The 5,906-nt window shown below is 47.1% G+C and overlaps 1 long non-coding RNA gene across 1 annotated transcript; it reads left to right on the forward strand.

The window, feature by feature from the left end:
• The first annotated feature begins 548 nt into the window (after positions 1-548).
• Positions 549-4,679, forward strand: LOC128573803 (uncharacterized). The gene is made up of 3 exons (XR_008376551.1): positions 549-3,150; positions 3,897-4,031; positions 4,444-4,679. It is a non-coding gene; the product is annotated as an uncharacterized LOC128573803 (long non-coding RNA).
• The last annotated feature ends 1,227 nt before the right edge of the window (positions 4,680-5,906 follow it).

A 5,906-nucleotide genomic window follows, 5' to 3' on the forward strand; every position in this document is an offset into this window, starting at 1 on the left:
AACCAGCACATTGTAGCCCACGATTGCATTGATGTACACAGCTATAATTTAATAATAATAAAAAAAGAAATGAAATCTTAGAAAAATAACTCAGTAAGGAAAAGGTAGGAATAAAATCACATGGTCTCTTGTCCATCAGAATGGAATTTTATTGAGGGAGAAGAGCTGTCCCCAAGCTCAGTTTAGCCTCAGCAGAGCTTGCTGCTTCAGGGGAGAAGCAGAGGACATACCAGTTACTGTTAACGACAGAGGTGTCTGCACTGCAAGGGATTTTTGGAAAAGAAACCATTTTGAAACTCTACAAACTACAGTAGAGTCCTCAAGTTACTGTCTCCTGCTTGACTTCTCACTGGAACTTCACACTTGAAGACTCTTCTGCTCGTGTCGGCATCCCCACGCACAGGTCCGTCTCAGCAGGCACCTATAGGGGCAGCCCTCAGCGCCCTGCCCAGCCCCTGGTAACTGCCTCTCCCCTCAGTCCACCAGATTCTTCCCTGAAGCACCTTCCTCTCTGCCTGGGGGTTTTTCCAGGCCTCTTGGTGAAAGAAAGTCAGCAGTCACCACCTCCCTGGGTGGAGGGCGAGCACCCTCCGTCCCTCCTGGGGAGCGGTGCTGAGGCAGCTTCCTGGTCTCTTACCAGGCCCACGGCAGGGCCGAGTCCCCATGGCCACAGCGGTCACCTGTGCCATCCTGTGGGCTTGCCTTTCCCTCTCTGCTTGCGTCCTCCCTTTCTCACCATATTTCCCAAAGTCACCTTCCAAAAAGTAACTTCCAAGTGAACCTTTCTTTTGGAGTCACCTTTTGGGGAAATCCAAACTAGGCTAGAGCTCAAGCCCAGCGTGTGTGAAGAGCATTTCTCTCCTGCTGGTTTTCTCATCTCAGTCAATGACAACATCCCTGGCAGCCTCCCATCTCAGAAACCAGAGGACCATTTTTTATTCTTCTATGTTGGAAAACCCATCTTTCAATTTGCCACCAATTTCTATGAATTACAACCTCAAAAATCGCCTCTCTCTGATTCACTCTTTCCTCACTCCCAGTTCTCTCTAGTTAAAACTCTCAGTGAAACACTGGATAATTTTTGTAGCTTATAACTCTTTCATCTATTTATAACTTATCCTCTGTTCAATCTATTCTTTACAAAGTCACATGACATATCTTTCAAAAACACACACTTGGCCACTTGTTGCCCTGTCCCAAACCTGCTGACAGCTCCTGGGCTCTGCACATCCCTGCAGCCAGGTCCCTGCTCCAAGTCCCTCCCCTCTCACCAGCAACCCACTGTGCGCTCTCTACATCCAAGTCCCCAGACACCCCCATCTTTTTCAATACTTTCTGGTGTTGATCAACTATTCCAATGTAGCATTGAGTACATGTGTGAACTCCTTCAGGGTAGGGGACACTTCTAACAGGGCCAGTTTCTGTGTTTTCTGTCTAAATGTTGCCTGGTACAAGAAATGGGTGCTCAATGGTCACATCCTCCCAGGTCCTTTGGCCAAAAGCTGAGTGTCATCCCAGACCCTTCCCTTTCTTTGTACCCCATGTGTGCAATCCTTGAAGACCCCCTGTTAATTCTATCTCAAAGCTACGCCTAAGGTCCTGTTGCTTTTCACCACCTCCCTGTTACTAATAAGACCAATCTTGCGTCCCCTGGATGGCTGCAGGGTCCTCCTGTGATCTTCTCACTTTCATCCCACTAACTTGCAGTCTATTTTCCGCAAAGTAGGTCGTCGTCTTTTAGGTATTTAAGAAAAAAATTCAGGGGTGGTGCCTGTGGCTCAAAGGAGTAGGGCACCAGCTCCATATACCGGAAGTGGTGGGTTCAAATCCGGCCCTGGCCAAAAACTGCCAAAAAAACCCCCCAAATTTCAGATGATTATGGGGTTATGTGCATTTGGGTGCATAGTTTGCTTTTAAGGTTAAAGTCAGAGCTGCAAGTGTATCCTTCATTGCCCTAGATAGATACCTGCATACACAGAAAGAGTAAAGGACCCCATTGGGCTGCGCAGGCTCATGGCAGCCTGCAGGCCAGTGATCTGCCCAAGGCAGCCCGGGTGCACCGGGGGTAACTGATAGTACAGCAGTCGTACATGAACCACTGGGTGGGAATTACCCACCCCCTTTTCCCTCCCTGACACTCGAACGTCCTGAGTTTTTCATCTCTGTGAGCACAGAGGTGCTCAGCTATCCCAGCACAGAGTGAGTGCATGTGGGTGAGTTTGGGTTTCCCTTCTTGCAAAACTCCACTTAGGGGCATGGCCTCTGCTTTGACAGCGTCTTTTTATTTTATTTGACAGCCGTCTTTTAAAGATGGAAGGTGATTTGAGCCGCACTCTCCCCAATACTCCCGAGTTTCATTCCCATTTCACTGAAATCAAGTACAAATTCCTGCATGCTCAGCCCCACTGTGGCACGGAGGTCACCTACCATTCTCTCCTCTGCTCGCGGCTCCATCCCCACCAGTCTCAGGTCATTCCGAATGCTCTGTCCTCTCAGCATCATTGACACACTCACCTCCCTGTCGTTGGCCCAACATCACTTTCTTCATGAAATCACCAATAATCCACTTGCCCATATCTCCCTCATTCTCTGCTGTATTTTTGTCTCCACGGGACTCGCTGGCTTTGAGCATACGCTGAGACTCACTTATTTCCTGGTTTAGTCCCTGCCTCTGCATATGAGAAACTCATCCTTGCCTTTGCTGGGAGCCGATGGGTGCCAGGGACAGGACAGGGATGCTCAGTCACTCTTACCAGAGGGGTGCGGGGAGGAACAGTGTAACCACCTGCTGTGAGTGTCACTTGGGATGTCCAGAACAGTTTGCAAAAGACATGTCTCCGGAAGGGACCACCGGCAAAGTCCTCTTCTTGAACAGATCATGTTTGATAAGTACAGAGTGATTTATGCAGCCAAACTCTCTAAATATAACGACATTAAAAATGCTTAATGAAATTAATTTTAATATAATAATATTTCATTTAATCCATTCTTTCAAAAAATTATATGAGCTTATAATCAATAAAAAATATTATTGACCTATTTTACATTCTTTTTTATATTAAGCTATCAAAAGATCGTGTGTCTATTCCCCCCACGGGAACTGACGCCTTCCAACGGCCCAGCAGTCACCCGTGCTGCTGCAATGGACCTGTGGGTCTCTGCAATTCCCAATTTAGGAAAAGGCCCAGGGGAGAGGATTGGTTTTATCTGCTTGTTTTTGTAATAAATAAGTTACTGGAATATATCCTAAATGCTAGTGCTTTAAATGAGTTACGTTTTTAGGCCAGCCAACATAAACCCTGTTGGTGACTCCTAAGTCTGACTGCTGAGCTCTCGGTCACACACGTGCTGCCTTGGGCAGATCATTGGTCTGCAGGCTGCCGCAGGCCTGCGTAGCTTGCTGGGACTCCTGTATCATTTCTGTGTGTGCAGGTATCTATCTAGGGCAGATGCCCTGTTTCTAGGGGCGTCATGATTTTTAAAGCTGAGAAGCAATGTGAGAAGAGACCCCCAAGGACTTTCCCCCCTTGCCCATTTGTAGATGTACACAGTTTGTCTATCAAGGATTGCTGGTTTGAACCTAGAGAAAATTGCCTGATAGCCTTGCTGCACTCAAGACTTCTCTCAGCATTTATTGAGCCAGCTTGGAGCCAGGCATTTCACACCTGCATTTCATCCCCCAACCAGTGTGGAGGGAGCAGTCAGAGCCCAGGGAGCTCGTGACCCTCCCTTTTCAGCGAGGCGTCACTGCCTTGACCCCCCTGCCAAGCTTTGTATTATTGGCTCTCTCCAGACCCCAAGACAGAGAGTTCTTCATTTTCTCCACGTCACTGAGGAGCTTTCAGAAGACAGAAACACTGAGTGAGCTCTCTCTGATTCTGACTTCTCATTTCCAGAATTTGGTGAAAAGTTGTGGTGGAAGGAAATAGAGTGAAATGACGCAGTGATATGTAACTGGGAATTTGTTTGCCGACACTTTTATGTGCATTTTAAAATGGTGTCTTCTGAGATTCGCTTTTCCTGATATGGTGGTGAGCTAACAAAATGGAGACACTGGGTAACTTCATCAGAGCCACACGTGGGGAGTGGCCGACAGGAGGTGGAAGGTTTCTGACTCTCAGAAGGGAATCTAGAAGGCCAGATACTAGAAGGGGGTGGTCAGGGCCTTTGCAGTTACGTGCTTTCTTTTTCCCTCACTTCCTTGGAGAGGGTAGGGCCTTGCCCATCACGTCGGCAGAAATGGGTTCCCTTTCCTTGGCACAGGACTGGCTGGGGGCACAGCTGACAATCGGAGGCCGCACCTGGGCTGGGTGGGGATGGTTTCAGAGGAGGTAGCTGGGGAAATAGGTAAGGCCCCCAGAACTCCCCAGAGAGGTTCAGTCACCTGGCCCAGGGGTAGGGTCTCTCCTGCACCCTGACGCCACTGCCTAGCCTTGTTCTCAGCCTGGGCTCCTCCTCTGGGGACACCTGACAGGACAAGGCAGCTGGTGCTTCCAAGTGCACATGGGCTCCTCAGGAGAGGAAAGATGAGGACCAGCCCCATAACTGAGCCGTCCACACTGGATGGCCCAGACAGGCCCTGAAGCAAAGGAAGCTTAGCGAATATTCTCAAAGAGACCAGGAGACACAACCAAGGACCCACTTCCATAAATAAATTTTAATTGTTGAAATTAAAAGTGTAACTGCGGAGCTGAGGAGCAGCGGCCTGCTGGCCAGGGAGCAGCAGGCCCAGCTGAGAACTGCAGCAGGCCGGGAGGAGCCGGGAGGAGCCGGGAGGAGCCGGGAGGGGAGCAGGAGAGTGGGAACACGGAGCGGAAGTGCCGAGTGGGGCAAATAAACAAACAGGAGGTGGAAAGACACGCAGCTTCAGAACAAAGTTCTCCTGGATGTGATAGGCGTGGCATGGTATGAATGTCTCTTTAAAATAATCCCTGATAGGGCGGTGCCTGTGGCTCAAAGGAGTAGGGCGCCGGCCCCATATACTGGAGGTGGCAGGTTCAAACCTGGCCCAGGCCAAAAAAAAGAAAAAAAGTCACCAATCAAGGAGCCAATAATTAGCAACAAATAGAATATGTGTGAATATTACATTGGTAAGTGTGGTGTAATGCTGCTGTGTGTGAAGCTGCAGCTGGTGGGCGCCTGTCGCGCCTGAGCCCTTGAAATATGGCTGATGAAAGTGAATTTTTAAATTGCATTCAATTTTAATACATTTAAATTAAAAATACTAATACTTGATTTAGGTCTTATAAAACTTTTTTCTTTTCTTTTCTTTTTTTTTTTTTTTTTGAGACAGAGTCTCACTTAGTTGTCCTGGGGTTGAATGTCATGGTGTCATAGCTCATCTCAAACTCCTGGAATCAAGGGATCGTCTTGTCTCAGCCTCCTGAGTAGCTGGGACTTACAAGCACCTGCCACAATACCCAGCTATTTTTTTCTATTTTTAGTAGAGATGGGGTTTCACTCTTGCTCTGGTTGGTTTGAACTCCCGAGCTGGAGCAAGCCTCCTGCCTCGGCCTCCTCCCAGAATGCTAGGATTATAGGTGGAAGCCACTGTGCCCAGCCCTGGAAAACTTTTAGTATGCTTGAACCACTGGGGTATGTGAATGTACGCTTTCTATTCTAAATTGAAATCTGAATACAGGTGAATTTAGTATTTATATTGAAATGCGCTTTGAGAGTAAAGTTCACTGCAGGTTTCTAAATATCTCATTAATAATTTAATATTGATTACATGTTGAAGTTATTCAATTTTGAATATATTGTTTTAGATAAATGTATTTTTGAAATAAATTTTATCTAATATAACCACTAGAAAACATTAAAAAATACACATGGCTACCATTATATTCTATTGGAAGCACTTATCTAATAGATAAACATATAATTTACATCTATAGAGAATATTC

The sequence above is a fragment of the Nycticebus coucang genome, chromosome 21 (assembly GCF_027406575.1).
Source record: "Nycticebus coucang isolate mNycCou1 chromosome 21, mNycCou1.pri, whole genome shotgun sequence".
Lineage (NCBI taxonomy): Eukaryota > Metazoa > Chordata > Mammalia > Primates > Lorisidae > Nycticebus > Nycticebus coucang.